At 39.7% G+C, this 20,466-nt stretch overlaps 1 long non-coding RNA gene across 1 annotated transcript in view; it reads right to left on the reverse strand.

Moving 5' to 3' along the window:
- Positions 1-116: 116 nt before the first annotated feature.
- Positions 117-20,466, reverse strand: part of LOC131367504 (uncharacterized) — a 23,110-nt gene continuing 2,760 nt past the window's right edge. The window contains exons 2-6 of the long non-coding RNA XR_009206944.1: positions 19,654-19,724; positions 19,262-19,312; positions 18,670-19,025; positions 18,082-18,573; positions 117-325 (exon numbers count right to left, since the gene is read on the reverse strand). This is a non-coding gene — a long non-coding RNA (uncharacterized LOC131367504). The remainder of the gene's footprint in view (positions 326-18,081; positions 18,574-18,669; positions 19,026-19,261; positions 19,313-19,653; positions 19,725-20,466) is intronic.

Raw genomic sequence — 20,466 nt, forward strand, 5'->3', positions numbered from 1 at the left:
CCTGGAAGTAATAAAAAAAAAAGAAAGAAAAGAAAACAGGAAACAGGCATGCCGTGACATAACCTCGGTGAAATTTCTTTATTAAAATAAGAAAAAATAGAAAGACATGAAAATGCTGAATTAAAACATAAGTAGTCTTACAAGACTATTAAAAGAATTTTGGCCTATGGTCAGACCTCCGTCGCTCACTATGGGAGAGATGTAGAAAACGGTCCAGCTCTAGAATTCTCTTGACTGCATTCCCCTGACATTCCTTCTCAAAAGCAGATGTAGTCTTTGGGAAAGACATCAACAGTTTAGAGCAGCTGCAGCCAACAGCTACAAACTTGTTAGTAGAGGTCCATTTGAAATGAAGCGGAAAACAGACATAAATGTAATTTACTGAACATAATTCAAGTTCATTTTCAACACCGAAACATTTTTTTTAATTTCTTTAAAATGTATGTTTACTTTACATTTAACAGGATGTACAACAGCTATACTAGGCATTTTTTTAAAAAAATATATGTTTAAATAAATCAACATGACATAAATATTTATTTATTACAAAAACACCACAAAATGTCACCTAAATGGAGTTCTTTCCAGAGCTACTTTTGTCTCTTAGAAATTAACTTGTGTGTGTGTGTGGGTACACTTAGCAAGCCTCGGTTTAAATTCTATTATTCTGACCGTAGTATTTGGCTGGATATGACACTGTATATTGGTGTTGAGTCATTGGGCACACAGCACAAAAATGGCACTAGTCATATGGTGACCACCCCTGCCACTCATTTGGTAATTTCTCTCCAAGTTTAAGGGACCGACTGTGGTGATTCACAACAAATATAATCTAGTATATACTAGGTCACCTTTATTCACACACACACACAAACACACACACACACACACCTTAACACAATCAATTAGGAAATTAAAACGTAAAGACGTCAAACTAAATTGGTAGTATTTCAGTTAGCGTGGAAGAAAACCTCTTAGAGCTGCTAGATCTGGCTAATGATTTAAAAACAAACAATTTGATAGCAAATCCTGTTGCTAATAATCGGCACAGTAATGTTTTACTCCCCTTTAAGAGACCAATTTCTTCTTGAAAATCCTCAGCCTGCATACTAGGTCACCTACATGTTTCTTTAAACAGATAATGCCTGAAACAACCGAACTCTAAAAATGACTAAATTTTCCCTTAGAACTGGCTAAGTGCCTAAATCTTTTAAACTAGCAGTTATCAAACCTCTGATTAAAAAACCCAGCCTCGACCCCTATCAATTTTTCCAATATCAAACCTGCCCTTTATCTCCAAAATCCTAGAAAAGGCTGTAGCACAGAAGATATGTTCTTACCTTCATAGGAATAAAATTCATGAAATGCAGCAGTATTTAGGCCTCATCATAGTACAGAGGCAGCACTGGTTAAAGTAGTAAATGACCTGTTACTGGCCTCTGATCAAGGTTGTGTCTCCTTGACGGTGTTTTTGACACCATTGACCACACTTGATAGGCTAGAAAATGCTGTTGGTGTTAAGAAAACAGCTCTTTCCTAGCTCAGGTCTTATTTGACTGATTTTTATCAGTTTGTAGATCTAGATGGTGACTTGTCTATGCATATCAAGGTTATGTTCAGTGTTCCACAAGGTTTTGTTTTAGGCCCACTGCTTTTCACCTTAAATATGCCACCCCTTGGTGTTATCATTCATAAACAAGGTATTAGCTTTCACTGATACGCTGATGACACACAGTTTCAGCTACATCACATCGGAGACACCAGCTTATTAATTGTGAAGAATGTGTAAAGGACATTAGACAGTGGATGGTCACTAACTTCCTCCTGCTTAACTCTGACAACACATGCAGCCAGAAGTAAGCTCTCTGATTATAGAGTACCTCTGGATGGTCTTTCGATGTCAACATGTCCAGCAGTAAAAGACCTCGGTGTGATTATTGACTCTTTTGGTCTTTCATTTGAAGCTCATGTAGATAATATCACTAGGATAGCCTTCTTTCATCTCAGAAATATTGCTAAGATAAGAAATATGATGACACTTCATGATGCAGAAAAACTAATTCATGCTTTTGTTAGCTCTAGGTAGAATTATTGTAATGCCTTACTGTCTGGATGTTCCAGTTAATCCAGAATGCAGCAGCGTAGTAACTAGAACCTGAAGATATGACACTGCACTGGCTGCCAGTCAAATTTTGTATTGATTATAAAATACCACTACTGACCTATAAAACACTGAATGGTCTCATGCTGCAGTACCTGAGTGATCTTTTGGTTCCTCATGATCCCCCACACCGACTTCAAAAGGTGCAGGCTATTTGGTACCTCAAAGAGTAAAGGCTACAGCACGGGGCAAAGCTTTTTCTTACAAAGCCCCACAGTTACAGAACCGCCTTCTAATTAGTGTTTGGGACTCAGCCACAGTCTCGAGTCCAAGCTGAAAGCACATTTGTTTATTCAAGCTTTTTTCTTAGGTAAAGGAGCAGATATGGAGAGTTAATGGGCATAAAGTGCTTGCTGTACTGGGATGTTTGGATGCCGTCGCTTTACCTCTCTTGCATGTTTGCTCAGGTTTGAATGTGAAGTGGTTGGAAGGCTTTATGTCCCAGAAAGCCCTTAGGTCTGTGTCACCTTCTGGCTCTCCCTTTTAGTTATGCTGTCATAACTAGTCTTGCCAGAGTCCCTGTCTGCACCTTGCACATAATGTACCTATCTATCTATCCTGATGCCCTACCCCTAGTTGGAATCTTGATGCTTGGTGGTGCACACTGCTGCTGGGGACGACTCCGTGTGGACAGTCCAGAGACCCATGGGACTACTGTGGATAGAAACATTTGGAGACTATGGTGCTGTCTTTGAACTGCTGTTGAGATGGTCAATTTTGTGCTTGGGTCTTCATAAGTGAACATTTGAGAACTTAGGGATTAGTGTTAAGTCTATAATGATCTCAGAAATTACCTATACGTTGCTCAAGAGCTCTTGGTTGCACAATTCCACTTGACTATAAACAGTTGCAGAAAGGACATTATATGTCACCCAAATGAGGATCCCTTTTGAATCTTGTTCCTCTCAAAGTTTCTTCCTCATATCATCTCAGGGAGTTTTTCCTTGCCACCGTTGCCTCAGGCTTGCTTATAAGGGAAAAATATTTTCATTTTAAGCTGTGTAATTTTTATTCTATATTTTTATATGTCTGTAAATCCGCTTTGCCCATTGTTAAAAGCACTATACAACTAATAATAATTGAACTGAATTGAATTGAATACCAGTGGGTCATGAGTAACTGATTGAGCATCAGATTGACCACAAGGGTGACCAGATATGACTACTGAATACTCTCCCTGCTGGGAGGAGCGAGGGTGATTCTGTAAAACCTGGAAAGGTTAATTGCCAGATGGCTGCAGCAAAAACCTGCTGGAGTGGCATACCTCCGAGTACTGGGTATGAGAAGGAAAGCTTCTTGTGGAGGAACATGTTACAGCAGGGCCCTGATGTCCAGCCTGTCTATAGGGAGAGGTGAAAAGATCTAACTACCCAATGAGCTACCTTTTTTATAAATAGGGGAGAGTCTCTCCAACATCAATAAACAGCTTATCATAGCTTAGCTTATGTTCCTGCAGTGAAGTTAACACCTCTGGCATGGGACAAAAGATTAGATCTCAGGTACACATGCAAAAGGCATGTGTACTTAAGGGCTTGTGTACTAGGGGTGCTTGCATTTTTAGAATGTCCTGCACTGCTGTATCTATAGAATGTGTCTTTGCCTAAGGGGCCATGAAGGCTTAGGCCATCTAATGGTGCCAGATCATTCCTTTGCACTGGGACAGATTGAATTTGAATTCAGAGCTGAGGGACAGCACAGGAACCAGAGTCTTGCTGCCAATTTTGGAGCCACAAGCAAACTGTGTGGCCTGAACTCTTCTGCAGTGTTGGTAAGATGAATGGAATAGGAAAAAATGCATAGAGCAGACACTGACGTCAGTTGTAGGCCAATGCATCCTGACCTAGGGCTATTCCACTCCCTCAGGGAAAAAGCTTAGATGACAATGAGTCACTGCAAAGTAATATAGTGCTTCTCCAAATGAGCCACTTTCAGTGATCACTTTCAAGTCATGACGTCTTTGAGCAACAAGTGCCAACTCTGGAAGCTGCGCTAAGAGATGCAGAGATGAGCCCTTGTCTCACAGAGTGCAACCATTTCTTGCGATTTGTGTGAGTTAACCTCATGGACTTGCTGTTTGAAGCACTGACTTAGGAGGGTTATCTATTCAACCACAATTTTGTGGCCTACTCCTGCACTGTGATACCCCAGAGAGGCCAGCATTGTCAATTGCATGGACAATAAATGCCACAAAGTTGAAGCTAATGAAGCTAGAACAAAACAAACATGATGCTAACTTGCTAGTACAATTATATTTTATATACAATTATCTAGTATAATATTATATTTTGCTAGTACAAAATATAAATATAAAGATATCTTTGTGCTTTATCTGGTGATTTCTGACTAGCAAAAACTGACCAAAAATGCTAGTCTGTCTCTCGGTATTATGAAATATCTGAGCAAAATTAACCAACCTGCTCAACCAATTATTTTTTTTAAAGGTACCAGATTTTAATATGCCAGTCACACGAAATGCTATACATGTAGGTAAAGCCTTGAGGTCAACAGATTTTTCTTTAGTATTTTGTTTTTTTCTTTTCTTTGAGCTTGAAAAGTATCTAATCAGGGATCATTAAGTATAGTTTTATGTTCTCACTTAGTTTTCTTGTTGAAGCCTGTGGCATTTATTAGGTCAGAGCACTGCTTGGGATAAGTAAATTACAGGAAAAAGCATGGCTTCAGGCTCAGGTAATCCTTAAAATGTCTAGAAAAGCAATGACAATCAAGATGAAAGATGGAGTCCAATGGCATTATTGAATTCCTCTACACTCAGTAAACAGAAAGGCCCCTGAACTGTAAAGAAGAGAGGCCCAGCGCTTTGGGAAAGAGGAAAAAGCCTTCTGACTTTGGTTTTAAATAGTCAGCATGAAAACAGAAGAGTGAGCACACTTCAGTAAAGGAACTCAGTCAACCTGGTTGTTCAGATACGTGACTGTGGGACAGACTGTTAACACAGCTGACATTTGGAAGAATCTGTCAAGTCCATAATCCCCAATGTCTTGAGCAATATTTGCTAAAGTACTGCCTTTCACTTTGGCGGAGTATAAAGTGCATTTGTTGCTATGGAAATACATAATACACTCAAGACTGAATACAAATACATCTACAAAGACAAATGTTCTATGGGATCCAGGATGAAAATGTATTATTGTTTGAATTGATTCATAATTTTAATTAAACTAGTTTGATCACCACATTGGAAAAAAAGGATGTAGACAGATAGAGAAAGCAACTTGACCCTTGCAGTTGCAGTTCAAGCAAACCGACTGTGGTCACCGTTAATGATTGCTAATCAAAGCTAATCTAGATTCTTCCATCAGGATTTCTTTAATTGCACACTTTTGGCTAATGCTCTTCAGTTTAATTGTGATGAAAAAGTTTCAAAAAAGATTTATTTGATTGAATAGCGGTTCAGAGCTCTGAAATATTCACCATCATCAAGTCTTTGACGACGTATAAATCACTTTAATTAAAAAAATCTCCTTCCCTGTGAGCTTTCACAATTTTTTTCCCCTTCAACCGCAAGCACTCATTTGAAATCTTATCTATGTATTATCTCTTTCAGAAACACTGCCAGTGCATTTTTGAGTTACGGTGAAGCTTCCAAAAGCTTGAAGAAAAGAATCAACGGATGTTAAATCCCTCAACCAATCACATGGCAGTAAAATAAAGGGAGCACTAATGCAGAAATAGACTAGATAGTGACTGAATAGAACATTGTGAGCAGTGAGAGGTGAAGTGAATAAGACTGATGATCTCCTCATCATGGCACCTGTTAGTGGGTGAGATATGTTAGGCAGCAAGTGAACAAAGCTGATGTTAGAAGCAGGAAAAATGGACAAGTGTAAGGATTTGAGCGAGTTTGACAAAGGGCCAAATTGTGATGGCTAGACCACTGGATCAGAGCATCTCCAAAACTGCAGCTCTTGTGGGGTGTTCCCGGGCTGCAGTGGTCAGAATCTATCAAAAGTGGTCCAAGGAAGGAACAGTGGTGAACCGGCGACAGGGTCATGGGCGGTCAAGGCTCACTGATGCACGTGGGGAGTGAAGGCTGGCCCGTGTGATCCGATCCAACAGACGAGCTACTGCTGCTCAAATTGCTGAAGAAGTTAATGCTGGTTCTGATAGAAAGGGGTCAGAATACACAGTGCAGGACAGGTCAGGGCTGTTTTGGCAGCAAAAGCGGGACCAACACAATATTAGGCAGGTGGTCATAATATGTACATTTACATAATAAATACATAAATAAATTGAAAAATTAAATAATAAAAAAAAATTAATTGCCAAAATTAAATATTTTCAAGATTTTCTAAAAATTGCAATGTAATTGTATTAATTTTATTTTAATTATTTACTGGTATATGATGAAATGTGGCCACTTTTTCAGATCAGCAAAAGAACAATTTGAGGAAGGAAAAACAATAACGAAAGCATCCCCAGTCATAATGCATCAGTGATCTCCAAGCCTCACACCCAATGGCCCTCATTTGAGCAAACTGATCCAAACCAAACAAAACTACAGCCCAAATTATGGCTGCATTCTTGACAACAAAATTGTAATAAAAACAAAGCTATTATATTAAATATATATTGTATTATTTTATAATAATAAAAAAAGTACCTAAACTGAAAATGTCTGCAAAAATCAACACCAGTGCAATGAATCAAACATCCATTACATAAAATAGCTATGAAAGTGTTTCACATGGGCTACGAAGTCTATTTTCTTATAGAGGTTTAGTGTATGTATTATTAATCCTGTACTTCAGAAAATAAGGTTTAAGGCTACGCTCCATCATTTCCTAAGCGACTTTCCCAGGGAGTGATTCTGCAGGATCCCTGAATGCTCCCTCAGAGCAACGTCTTTAGAATTCACAGCTCACAATTTCCTTTCAGGCTGTTTCTTTAGAACTTGAAAAGTTCCACAAGTTACTTCAGAGATCCTCTAATGAAATGTAACCTTATAAACTATGAAACATTTAGACGGGCTGAAGCTGTGGTGTCTCTAGATGAAGTTTCTGCTCTAATTAAAGGTCTGCTTGCTTACTGTTAGAAGCTAAAACTTCAAAGGTACCTGGCCATAAGCACTCATTTCCTAGTGTATTGTTTGGACAAACTACAATAATTTGGGCATCTGTAGGGTGTGCATATCAGCATGTTCCCTCGCTAAGCCCTAAGCACAGAGGTTATAATGTTGTTTTAACATTAAAGCTGTCTAAACAACCAGGGTAAAGAAGGTGAGCAGCTTAAGTCTTTGCTTGCACTAACAACACAAAGCTTTGCAAAGCTGAACAGTTTCAGGTCTTGACTAGAAACCTGTCGCACGTTGCATTCCTTACCACAGGATAAACAAAAAACTTCATATTGGTAATTGTTAGATATTATTAGATAATATATTTAACACATTACAAGGGTAGAATTCCTTTCGCAGAGTTAAGATGTTGAGTGCATTACATCATACACAGCGTATGCAATGCCTCCGCTTGGCTATGACAAAGTCCATTAAAGAGAACAGTATAAATCCTGCCAGTTAGACCAGTCCCTTTATGAACATGTTGGTTTCATAAAATTGAAAACAGACTGTATAGGTTATACAAGATAAATGTCGTTTCCAAACCGGAGAAACAGGGCCAGGTGTCAGAACTTTTACTTTTACAGACTAAGCACAAAAGCACAAAATAATGAGCGTGTATGTCATGTTACTTCATTTGATAGGTAAATGATCGCATATGTGTTAAGTTTTAAACAAACGTAAACATTAACTACTGCTAAAAGGTTTTTTTGTGCTAATGAAAATGTAATGGTCTAATCTAAGACCCAGCCAACCTAAACAGACCAAAAGCTTCCTCCATATAGACAGAAACGGACCATCGAGACAAGACGATAATTCAGTAATTGCTTTTTGTGTACTGAATAAAGAAACCTGAACTAGAGAGTAAAGAAGCTACTTCAATATGCAGAGTGGAAAGTAATTTATAGATTGACTAATCTTTAATCATAGCATCAAGATACAAATTTGTTAATAGAAATATAAGCTTGATATTAATATCAGCATTTCCCTGCATTTAAGTGACTGAAAAATCTCTCATACCCATACACACATGAACTGATTGATTTTATGCAGAAAAAGTGTACCTAGAGCCGGCTGGATGTGGGTGGACGAATGCACGAGGAAAATGTCTTCCACATACGCATAGTGATTTAGGCATGAAGATCCTGAAAATGTTTTGATTGTATCAGATGACAAGACTCAAAGAAAAGCAGGAGGTCATCTATTTTAGTTGGAACTGAAGATAGGGAAAGATGTCAGAGCTACATCCAACTGGTCTGTAAAGGTTTTAGCATCAAATGCACTGTTGGTTTCACAATACTGGTGCTACTGCTCAGTAGAGTAAAGGACAAGAATAAAAATTACACAAAACTTAAACGAAATAAATTAGTATAAATTCCAGAACAAACACAATTTCAGCAGTCACCATCCTTTAACTAAGATAGTGTGAGATTCACAGAGAGCATGTGTTCAAGGAATGCAAAGTCAATGGGGTCAGTAATCTCTGATCTGAAGGGAGGGACTCGTGCCTGGACAGGAATGGACTGTTTTCCTTAACCGGGAGTGAAAGTCATGGTATCATACTGTTTCTGCCTCTAACTGAAAGATAGGGAGGCAAGGAAAGCGGGTTTGTATGTACTGCCCTGCTCAAGCGTCTATTAACTCGCACCTTTTAGCACACAGAGTCCAAATAAATGCCAAGAGATAACCTTTACTGGATAAAGTTCCAAATATGTCGCTGTTACAGGTGACGATAATGGCTTTTAAACTTTTGTCTTTGGAAACAGCCCCACCCTGGTCACCCCTGGCAATCACTGTGTGTACATTATGAGCGGACAGCATGGAGCCATTTACTCCCGTTGTGGTTTTCTGAAGCCTTTTTTGATCATAATTGCAGTCGCCATCTTGAGAAAATTGGAGCCAGAGCCTGTGCAGTAAATACAGCTGGGGGGACAGTGGGTCCGCTTCTCTCTTTTGATGATGAACATGAGCGTCCATGCTGCAGTGCTACATTCACAAATGCAGTGATTTTACAGCCGAAGGTTGCTGTATTATGAAGTTAGCAGTCAATGTTTCTATTACTAGTTTTCTTTCCGCTAAAATGGTGGAAGGTATGGAATTTGTGTGTGAAAAATCACCTTATATATATATATATATATATATATATATATATATATATATATATATATGCATAATATCATTCAAGAAGTAGTGTGTGTTCTTTTGCCATGGATCGTGTCATGCTAATGTCTTCACTCCCATTGGTAGTCACTATACCAAGCTGCTCCATATTTCCATGTCATGTCGCCAGACATGCCCACATCAAGTTGCCGACGCTCAACTGGTCACTGAAAATAAATGATTTCCAATCGCTTTTCAAATTATGAAGGTAGCCACCGGGAAGAGACCTGAAGTGCAAGTTAAGATGGCACATCTAACTCAAAAGTGCAAGCACAAAATTATGTATAAGTAATTAATGTAAGGTTCCAACTGAAGATATACTGGCAAACTGCAGGAACTATTTACACTCGACATTTATTAGGTCAGAAAAAATAGTTCTGCATCACTTCCTCAGTAAATTACCTACTGAACGGAGAAGTACTCTTGTTCTACTTGTTCTGGTGAACTTACCAAGATACATTCAGTGTTATCTATTCCTCACACTGCAACTTGATTCACTAGCACTGCTTGACTGGTCCCATCATGTCTCAGGGTTAGAGCTAGGTCTACATCTAGACTCTGCTCTGCTATGGCACTGAGGTGGTGAAATGAACTTCCCGTAGTCGGTACAGCAGAATCACTGTCTGTCTTCAAACGACAGATGAAGACCTACCTCTTCCAGAAACACTTAAACTAGCTCTTATTTTCCCTGTTTGTTTTAAGTCTGTGACCTATTGAACCAGTGTTGATGTATTCACTGATAGAGACTTCAAAGCACTTTTGGGACGTCTCTCTGGATAAGAGCATCTGCCAAATGCCAGAAATGTAAATCTAAGGCACTCTAATGAGAAGGGTTATCTCATACAGTCAATCGTAAATTATTATAAACATTTCGCTATTGTTAGCTGCCTTCACTCCATTCATTTATGTTGGCTTGACATTCATAATACCAGTGCAACGAGCTAGCTTAGACATCAAACCTCGCAACACACCAGAAAAAAACTCAAAGACCTCCCAGCTGAGGGTCTGTCAGAACAGTTTACAGCAGAACAAGACAAGTCTTTGCTACAGAAATGTTAAGAGCTTCAGGTGTGTTGGAAAGAGAGTGCGCATTCATGAGGCTCCACTGTCAGGTCCAAACCTCATCATCAATCACCTCCATGACCACACCCTGGTAACTCATGCAAACTCAAAATAAACATACTTTTACTTATAAGTCACAAAAGCAATAGAAAATATAGTTAAGCTATGAATAAGATGTGGTTAAAAATAATTTAAATAAATGATTTCAATGATTCAAATTTTGCTTTCATTAAATAATCTACCATTAGCAGCAATTACAGCCATTGGCAATCTAGCCGTCAGTGTATTGAGGTAACCTGTGGAAATTCCACTCTGTGTTACCTAAAGTACCTCCCACAAGTTGTATTTACATGATAGATACTTTTTTTTGTGGTCAAGCTGCTCCAACAACAGTTCACTTAGATTGACCATTGACTAACATGTAGAATGGACGAGGTTAAAGATTTTACTGCAGCCAGCCACCCTAGAGCGTCAGAGACATTTTAGCTTCACTTTTCAATCCCTGTTATGACGTCCACCGATATATACACAATTATTAGGTAAGGGTGTACCTCAAAGCTCTTATGACCCCCTGCACTGCAACATGCTCCCTTCTCTCATCATCTGTCAGGGCACAAGGTAGGCACGCATCAAGACTCTTCTCTGTTCTGGCATCTAGGTGGTGGAATAAACTTCCCCTAGACATTAGAACAGCTGAGTCACTACTGACTGTCTTCAAATGACTGATGAAGACTCTTACCCAAAAATTGTCTGTGTGCTGTTATACCTCCAAACAGAGTTTTAGACTCATGGTATCCTTAGTCTGCAACTTATCAATCCAGTATTGATGTATTCATCTCTCTCGATAAAGTCACCTGCCAAATTCCATAAATGTAAATGGTCATGATGGGACGTTGGTCCGTTGCAGCACGCCATGTACATTCACATCCACCCGCTAATTAGTGCAGCATGTTGTATGTTTGTATCCACAAAGGTCCAGTGTGAGTACAGGATTTTATTCCATTCAAGCAGGAGCCATACCTGATTCCAGCTGTTTATTCATTTGATCTTGGCTTTCAGTAGACTCAGGTGTGGTTTCTGTTTGGCTGGAATAAAATCCAGCACCCACACCGGCCCATTCTCGATAAGACTGGACTCCCCTGTTTTAGACGGTGGAAGAAAACCAGAGAACCCAAGAAAACCCTCTCAAATTCAGGGAGAATGTGTAAAACTGGGGAGGCAGTACCCCAAGCTCACCAGTGTATCATTATTTTGATTACTGGATAAGTTTTGTTGTTGTCCTTCATCTGCTCTCAGTTCGGGGTCAAAACAGTGGATAACTTGATCTGGATATTTTGATCTGGCATAGGATTTACACCAAATGCCCTTCCTGGTGCAATCTACCATTTTATCTGGGCTTTGGAGCAGCACTGAGCACTCATCAGTGGCTGGGTTGATTCCCAGCCTAAGACTTGAACCCGGGCTGGGAAAGTAGGAGCGAGGGATCCTGCTGCTGGACCACCATTGAATTATTTTGGCTATAAGTCACCCCTTAAATGACTGTACATAGACAAAGTCACATGTATGGTAATGCCACTGACCCTTATATCATATAGCTGAACACTGAAAAACAAAAGTCTCTTGTCAACATCATACTATTTAAATCATATTGTTTACAGATGTTCACCAAGGGACATTTAGATTTCACAGTGCATTCAATCCGGCCCAGCTTGAGTATTTGTTAATGCAGTCCTCTTTGAGTTAATCCAGCTAATCACTAATGCATACTCTGACAGCATTTCCTTCCATGGAGGAACACATCAGTCATGAGAATGCTATTTAACTAAGGCTGCTGTGAGTCACCCTGGCAATCTTGTAATAATAGTTCACAGCCAGCACTGGGGATATATACACCAGATTAAATATGCCGGATGTCATCAGGTTTATCCACAAGAGAGAGAGAGAGAGAGAGAGAGATGGATTCATGTGTGTTGGAGCCTTTTTCATGCTGAACAAATGATCCATTTAGGGTTTTTATTTTTTATTTAGTGTGAAGCAAGTGGAATTTGTATCATTGGCCAGGTATGAAGTTGTCCAGCTAAAGATAACGATAGCTGAGTAGTAAGTAATTGTATTTATTGTGTGATCCTACCGTCACCCTGACATCCAGTGCTGAGTAGTGCTCTCTTAAATTACAACATACTAAAGCTTTTCCTTTCAACAAGAATCTATACTGAAGCTATCTAACTAATGTTAGGTAATTGGTTTATTTTATAGGCTGGTACGAATTAGGATACTGACCACTACTGCAGCTCTCGAAGTCTGAGTGGCACTGAGATGTTTAATATATTCCCTATGTTCCCATGTGGTCTTAATGCAATTCCATGAACCCATGAAGCCACAAAAGGAAAAAGACTTACACTCATGGTCAATGCTGATGCTCTGGAACAGATAATGACTACAGGCTTTTTTTTTTGAAGATTGTTGAAATCATGAATTACCATGATACTTTAGCCCTAACCATGATACTTTAGCCCTAAACCTGCCTGCCCATTCCAGGTGGTTACAGCTTGGCCACAGATGGGTCTTCACCCAAGGCAATGACCCCATACATCCAACACACGTCCATGTATCCACAGAAATGTTGGTGGGAACAGCTAATCAGTATATTGCAACGACTATCTGAGATTGCACTACTGACGAAAAGTTTTTCATGCATTATTTATGACTTTGTTGTTGTTGTTTTTTTCCTGAGTTTGAATCTTCATTTCCTGATCAAAAGAATCTGAATCTCCATTAACGTCATCAACCAAGCCTGAATGTTTCCCATGTCAATGCTGGTTGTTATTACTCTTTCATTCATACTCCTCAGACTAGACTTGGATGGTTGGATGGATGGATGGATAGATGGATAATTGGATGGATAATTGGGTGGATGGATGGATGGATGGATAATTGGATGGATGGATGGATGGATGGATAGATAGATCTGTAAATATGTTTTATATATTCCTGTAAAGCTGCTTTGTGGCAATGTCCATTGTCAAAAGCATTGTACAAATAAAAGAGAATGAAATAGATTTTCTCTCTAAAACTGTTCATAACGGTCACTTTATCTTTGAAGTGCCCACAAATCTGTGAGCTTCACACACTGAGTGAAACGCATGTCTGGCTCAAGTTTGTTTTTGACAATCAGCTACTTTGTGTGCGGCAGCTCCTGTGTGTTGCAGCAGCTGTGCAAACCAGACTCCCATCTACACCCAGCCAGCTCCAGTCTCTCCCATGATGTCATTAATGGGTGAGGTCAGTTCTGTCAGTGTGCGTCCAGTGTGAGTGGGGGTCTAGGAGTCCAGAATGTCCATCAGATCACAGGTGCAGTGAGCTGGTGATGGCAAAAGGAGCAGCTGTGCAAGCTTGCTCTTCAAGACCCATGGCCCCTTCATAACATGTCCAAAAGTCTGCCTTAATCTTAACTAAGCTGATGTCAGATGAGGGTACCGCACATTAGTTCTATATTTTCCCTGCATGTAAGGCAGACTTGTCTGAACTTTTTATAAAGGGGACCAGATTACACCACATCATAATACCCAATGTCCGGTCATTTTAAATGCTCCAAAATGGTGCATTTAATATTAGTGGTGTGAGTGCAGCATGATATAACCTGACAGCTATAGTGACACAAGATGAAATTCATAAATCTGTGCTTCTTTTCAGGACAAATGACATTGTCCACTTTAGCTAAAAACTCTTAAGAATTCACAGGAAGTTTGCCATGTTTAGTGGATGGAAGCATTGCCACTTACACCGATCAGCCATAACATTCTGAGCAGTGAGAGGTGAAGTGAATAAGACTGATGATCTCCTCATCATGGCACCTGTTAGTGGGTGGGATATATTAGGCAGCAAGTCAACATTTTGTCCTCAAAGTTGGTGTGTTAGAAACGGGCAAGCGTAAGGATTTGGATCAGAGCATCTCCAAAACTGCAGTTTTTTGTGGGGTGTTCACGGTCTGAAGTATCCTTTACGTCTTGTGAGTATCCTTTAAGGACTTAAAGGATCTACTGCTAACATCTTGGTGCCAGATAACAGAGCACACCTACAGGGATCTAGTGGAGTCCATGCCTTGATGGGTCAAGGCTGTTTTGAGAGCAAAAGGGGGACCGACACAATATTAGGCAGGTGGTCATAATGTTATGCCTGTTCTGTGCATTAGCTCTAGTAATGAGAAAGCTTCAGTCTCACCATTTTTTTTCCAACGCCCATGCTGTTGAAAGAAGTGTCTCATGATATTAAATTATTATTCCTGTCTCTTGAGATACAAACCACACACATTTGCTCTCAGTGAGGAAGTATTCTTGTTTCCAGCTCTTTTAAAATGACTTCATCTCACTGTTTTTCTGCAGCCATGTTTAATATCATTCTGAATATTAACTTGCAGGTGAGGTCAGACCTGTCAAAATAAAAGGCTCTTGTCTTAATCTAACTGTGTTGACACAGCCTGCTGCCACAAACCAGGTAACCCTGATATAAGGGATAGAAAAGAAAAAAATGGTTGTGAGATTAATTACTTTGCTGTGGTCGATTTCATTTTACCAGAAATGTCACTTAGAAAACGTAAACGACTCTGACAAGGCTCCAGGATATCCTAACATCCTCACGTACCGCTTCCTCTTTCCCAGAGCGTTCCTAACTTTTTTATTAACAATGCACATTATTCAGTCATGTTTTCCTTTGGTGCATTTTTGCATGGATGAGGTCAGAGGCAGAGCTCTCTGAGGGGATTTCTAACAGAACATTGCATAATCAAATCTGTGAGGCTGAAACTTAAGAAGACTGGAGGGAAGTACAGCACCTCTGAGTCACTGTAACACCCAAACATACAAGTCAGAGGGCGGTATTATTTCCAAGATAACATTACTGAACGTATGGCGTTCGAACAGATTTTTTGGATGATTTAGTCAACTAATGATTACATAAAAGTAGATCCGATTCCACTGTGTAGGAAAAGGGAAGGTCTGAAAAACCTAAGCAGCATCATTAATAAATCCATCATTAATAAATTCCTTTCAACATACACAGCAATATGGAGACGATGTAATGTATATCGCAAGCTTGGGGCTCCTTTAGTTGAATGACCCTCATGTAATGAAAGCTCACTAATATCCCTTCTACTCCTCAAAGACCCTGACAAAATATGAAAGCATTTTCCCACCAAAGAGCAGAAAAGACCCAGCAGGTGCAGCTGACAACAGTAACACGTCATTCTGAGCTGTTATCGCAACAAAAGCATGTTCCCAACAGAAGCTGCCTTTCACTGGTACAAGAACAACAACATACGAGAATGAGGTTTTCCGAGTGTTCGCTCTTCTGAATTCTGTATTTCTTAAGTAATAAAAACTCCTTATAATCCAAAGGTGATGATGTAATAAATGAACCTCAGTGGTCTTTGGAAGCTTTGCAGCTCAGAATTTGAGACGGGACGTGTCACAGATCAGCAACTTTGGGATGTTAGACTTAATACTAAAGGATATGAAAGTCTACACACCCAATGTTAAAGTTGCAGCACTCTTACTTTGGTCTTACTTGGTCATTTTATTCTACATTGCTCCAGATCTATTAGATTGCGAGGGGGGTTCAACTGCGCTCAGCTCTCTTCATATCATTCCACACATTTTTGGTAGGCTCAATCTGAGCCATTCCAAAACACTGATCTTTATCCTTTGAAGCCATATCTTTGTTGACTTGGACTTGGAAATTCTTCATCTACAGCTGTTTAACAGAGGTTTTCAGCCAGAAGAGATTGGTATTTGAAGCTGATCCATGATTCCCTTTATTCTGAATTGAACCCCAGGCCCAGCTGAAGAAAATCAGCTCCATTGAATGATGCCACCACCACCATGGTTTTTTAGTGATGTCTTGTTTTTGCACCAATATATCTTTTAGAATTTTGTCCGAAACATTCTACCTTGGACTCAACAGACCACAACAAAGTTTTTGGGGGGCTGAGATATTATGTTTTTCCCCAGAGGAGGGACTTCCTTCTATTCGCCCTACCCCCATAGCCTAGAAATGCGAATGATGTTATATCATCATAAGGTAAAGTCAGAGTCATGGGAAGAGGCAGGTCAGTGGTTAGACTATTAGCCTAATGGTCTGAAGGTTGTGAGTTCAAATCCCAAGCTGGCACTGCAGGGTGCCTAAGCAAGGTCCTTATCCTACAATTGCTAAGTTGTATAAATGAGCTAAATGTAAGTCACTCTGGATAAGGCTGTCTGCCAAATGCTGCAAATATCCCATCATCTCCTCTTGTTAATCATGACTATAATATGTTCGAATGCTTTGGAAATTCTTTTGTATCCCTCTCCTTTCAAAAATAAGAGCCCATACATGCTCATTAAGATTTTTATCAATTACCAAGAGGAGGGATGTTTACCAATCACACTTCATCACATCTGGTGTCACTCAGGAGGAAATGGATTCCCTTTCGAGTCTGCTTCCCCTTGTTTTTTCTTTCCCATGTCATCTCAAGGAGTTTTGACATGAGTTATCTCCGTTTAACCTCCCTGTAATGTCTGGGGTCAAATGACATGGTCTGATTATAAAATCTGATTATCATGCACATGCTCAGTTTGACCACAACCTCATTTAAAAAAAAGAAAAGAAAAGAAAATGCAGAATATTTTCTGGTCTGTCTTACCTTTATCTCTCCCATTATATTAAGAACTTATTGAGTAAAACCTTAACATTTCACTACTATCCATCCATTTTCTATACCCACTTTATTCCTAATTAGGGTCACAAGGATCTCCTGGAGCCTATCCCAGCACACATTGGAAAGGCAGGACAGGTCACCAGTCCATCACAGGGCCACACATATAGACAACCACTCACAGGCAATTTAGAATTACCAATCAAACTAATGTACATGTTTTTGGACTGTGGGAGTAAACCCACACAGGCACAGGCAGAACATGCAAACTCCACACAGAAAGGCCCCTGCCTGTTTGAACCTGGGATTTGAACCCAGGACCTTCTAGCAGTGAAGCAACAGCGCTAACCACTAAGCCACCATGCTGCCCCAATTCACTACTATATAAAGGCCAATTTTTTTTTTTTTGAGCTTTTACTATTTTTTTTAGTACATATGTGATAATGGGTTTCCAAATGCAGCACACATTTTTACAAGCATGAATCAAAAAGCCTTGCTTTCAGAGGTAATCATTATACATTTACAGACCTAAAGATATAAGATTTGAATGCATTTAAATGCTTTTTTATAGATTTGCCTCCTATCACAATGAGAAGTTCCTGCAGAATCCCCAACCTGTTGATTGACCACAAATATAATAAATACTATTTTTGCTTCAAGACCTAATAAATATTAGGTGGTTTTCAGACTGGGTATGTTCGCTGTGATCCAAATCGGAGAGTGATTGTTCCCAGCACCACTGCAGCATTGGTCTGGTTTCAGACTCACTTGATTCTATTGAACACAATGTGAGCTTTTTTTTTGGTGCTATTATGTCCAGGAAGTCTCCTCACGTCTTCCGTGTCCTACAGCATTCCCTTGCACTCATGCTACACGTGTTGTGGAAACTAATGATGTCGTCATCAACTAAAACACACACACACAGGTTACATTACTTACTGAACGAGTGCAGACCCGGGTTCGAGTTCACGTTCGAGTGAATCACAGACCAGTTCCAGTTCAACCGAACTCACACCACCTCCTGCATGTAGAGCACTTCCTAGACCACTGGATCAGAGCATCTCCAAAACTGCAGCTCTTGTGGGGTGTTCCCGGTCTGCAGTGGTCAGTATCTATCAATAGTGGTCCAAGGAAGGAACAGTGGTGATCCGGCGACAGGGTCATGGGCAGTCGAGGCTCACTGATACACATGGGAAGAGAAGGCTGGCCCGTGTGATCCGATCCAACAGACGAGCTACTGTTGCTCAAATTGCTGAAGAAGTTAATGCTGGTTCTGATAGAAAGGTGTCAGAATACACAGTGCATGATGGGTCAGGGCTGTTTTGGCAGTGACCAACACAATATTAGGCAGGTGGTCATAATATTTTGCCTGGTCGGTGTATATCCAGGGTAGTTATTGTTAATGTTAGTACATTTGCCCCAACTATATTTCTGGGGAAAAAGAAGTTCATTTAGAAACAATGATCACTGACGGTCATGATATACTGCAAATAACCATACTTGTGCAATCTAAGCAGACGTACTCACCTGTAAAGACACTGAGGGAGAAGGTCAACCTGCCATTTGGATGGTTATTAAGTCCTCTGGTTGGCAAAAGTGTCTAAGAAACAAAGTCTCACCCAGGAGGGGATACTGTCCAAGTAATAGTAGAGATTTAGAAGGGTTTGTCCCATTAGGGGACAAAAGTGTCACTGTAAATCAATACAAAATTATTCTGTCTGCTTGGCTTTTTTTGTTTGTTAGACACTTTTCACCATCACCATCATCATCATCATCAAAATACAAACTGAGGGAATGAATATCCATTCATCCATCCATCCATCGAACCTGGAGGCTATCCCAGAAGACTCTTACACACTGGGTAGGATGCCAGTCTATCAAAGCTGAGGAAATATCATTCAGGAAAAAAGGTATTCAGTTCTACTGGTCATATTTGTGCCACTTGTCCTGTATGGCCAAAACATATGACTAACATGGTCAATTTAAGAGAATTGCCACAATGTGGATGTTCACACTTAAAATTATTTGAAAACTCTAAACAGGGGATGTACTAGCTTAGTGGTTAAGATATTGGACTCCTGAACAGAAAGTTGTGAGTTCAAATCCCAAGTCCACCAACCTGCCACTGCTGGGCCCCTGAGCAAGGCCCTTAACCTCCAATTATTCAGTTCTATAGAAAGGAGATAAAAATATAAGTCCCTCTGGATAAGGGCGTCTGCTAGAAATGTAAAATGTTTAATAATGTTCATGAAATAAATGAAAACGGATAGGGAAAAGAACTGACACCAGTTGACAAGTAAATTACTTTTACTGTTAGTATTTTACTGCTTAATATTTTTATCTTAATAAGTTTTGAAGACTTTGAAAGAAAAAGGGTGGTTTGTGTGTGTGTGTATGTGAGTGAGAGAGAGAGAGAGAGAATTGCTAAAAGGTCAAACCCAGTGAGAAGAAAGAGAGACAACAGCTGCAGCTCAGAGTGGGTTATTAATCGGGAATTCAATAAACACATACCAGATTCCTGAGAAACTCTGCACTCTTGCAGATGCTCCTGTCAATACCTGCGTCATGACCAATCAGATGTCCTGCACAATAATACAGTAGAGACAGTTAACACAGCTAAGCCAACAACATTATACAGAAGAATTACAGAGCTAGTTTTGAAGCGAAATACTATTGGAAACATATTTATTTAAACTAGTCCAGCAACCGTATCAATCATCTGCTATTGTAGACTTTCACAAGAGGATAACTCTTGCTACATTCCGCTAAATCCATTTTCTACATTTTTTCACTCACTTCATATAATTAGCCAAGGGCAGGTTTTATGCTTGAAATAATTGCATGTCACTATTTTACATCAACAGACAGGGTTATTACAAGAGACTACACTTCCTGTGGCTTTGTTTACAGTCGAAGCTGTGAGCAGCCATGTGGATGTGATGTCAGATGCTGAAGGAGACATTCGTGACGTTCCCCAAGGAGGAATTTTGAGTTGAGGAGAGGTCTGGCTACAATCTCTACAGGAAAGTGTTCAAGCATTATAACATCTATACACTGAGTCTTGTAGTGTTTGCTGCAGCATCTAAATTATTTTAAGAATATGAATGTCATCCGTTTCATGGCAAAGTTTTCTGGGAGTAGAAATCTTTTAGCAAGCTAGTCAGCAGAAGTCGTTTCCATTGAAGTTTACGGACATGGAAAAAGTCTTCAGGACAAAGTGCTGTTGAGGCTGGTGAGGGAATGACTTTTTACAGCTGTTATAACAAGTGATCAGTCAACTGGAACTTTGTTAAAACGATGATCCACAACTTTAAACATAAATAG

Source organism: Hemibagrus wyckioides, linkage group LG17 (genome assembly GCF_019097595.1).
Source record: "Hemibagrus wyckioides isolate EC202008001 linkage group LG17, SWU_Hwy_1.0, whole genome shotgun sequence".
Taxonomy (NCBI): Eukaryota; Metazoa; Chordata; class Actinopteri; order Siluriformes; family Bagridae; genus Hemibagrus; species Hemibagrus wyckioides.